The sequence below is a fragment of the Piliocolobus tephrosceles genome, chromosome 17, assembly GCF_002776525.5.
Source record: "Piliocolobus tephrosceles isolate RC106 chromosome 17, ASM277652v3, whole genome shotgun sequence".
In the NCBI taxonomy this organism is placed as follows: Eukaryota; Metazoa; Chordata; class Mammalia; order Primates; family Cercopithecidae; genus Piliocolobus; species Piliocolobus tephrosceles.
This window is the reverse complement of record NC_045450.1, coordinates 68,754,286-68,755,407: the sequence shown is the minus strand read 5'-3', so window position 1 is coordinate 68,755,407 and position 1,122 is coordinate 68,754,286. Positions and strand designations below refer to the sequence as shown.

The following is a 1,122-nucleotide window of genomic DNA, read 5'->3' as shown; positions in this document are numbered from 1 at the left end:
ACCTCAGCACTGTTGGCATTGAGAGCGGATAATTCCTTGTCATGGGGAGTGTCCTGTGTACTGTAGGATGTTGAGCAGTATCCTGGGCCTCCACCCACTAGATACCAGTAGCATCCACTCCCAGTGTGACAACCAAGTATGTTTTCAGACATTGCTCTATGTCTGCTACTAGCACAAAGGCCCTGAGTGAGACCCCTGAAGCAGAGCAGCATCAGCAGGACTCCCTCCCCTGGTCCCCCGAGCCCCCCTCATCATAGGTCAAGATACCATCCCAACGTCCTGGTGTTTCTGATTGTTTTCTTATTGAACTTTGTTCCATCCTACCCGACAAGCCCTGGTTTTCTCATAGAGTACGAACCATTTATGCATCTGTCTGTTCCAACTGATTTATTCTTATAATGATTTCGAGTTTTGTTTTGTTTTTTCTTTTGAGACGGAGTCTGGCTCTGTCATCCAGGCTGGAGTGCGGTGGTGCGATCTCGGTTCACTGCAAGCTCTGCCTCCCGAGTTCACACCATTCTCCTGCCTCAGCCTGCCGAGTAGCTGGGACTACAGGCACCTGCCACCACGCCCGGCTAATTTTTTTGTATTTTTAGTAGAGACGGGGCTCCACCTTGTTAGCCGGGATGGTCTCGATCTCCTGACCTTGTGATCTACTGTGCTTGGCCTCCCAAAGTGCTGGGATTACAGGCGTGAGCCACTGTGCCCTCCTGATTTTGTGGTTCTTAACCAGTGAACATTCTGTTCATATCACATTAAGTAAAGATAGAATCGTATTTATATGCAGGACAGTCCAGCCTCATTACAGAAAGTAGGGTAGGTGGGTGGTGGTCATGTTTCTATTCCCTGTAGAATCTAGGGTAAGATCTTAGGCAAAACTAGGTATTCAATACAGTAGTGCCTGGGGGCTTTTTCCATTGTTGTATTTAATGTGATAGGTGAGTATTTGTTGTGACTGGTGGGTATTTGTTGTGACTGGTGCGTATTTGTTGTGGTTGGTGGGTATTTGTTGTGATTGGTGGATATTTGTTGTGATTGATAGGTGGGTATTTGTTGTGATTGATAGGTGGGTATTTGTTGTGACTGGTGGGTATTTGTTGTGATCGATTGGTGGGTATTTGT

The 1,122-nt window shown here is 46.8% G+C and overlaps 1 protein-coding gene across 4 annotated transcripts in view; it reads left to right on the top strand.

Annotated features, from left to right (window-relative positions):
• Window positions 1-1,122, top strand: part of HSDL1 (hydroxysteroid dehydrogenase like 1) — a 26,080-nt gene that overhangs the window by 22,280 nt on the left and 2,678 nt on the right. The window lies entirely within an intron of this gene.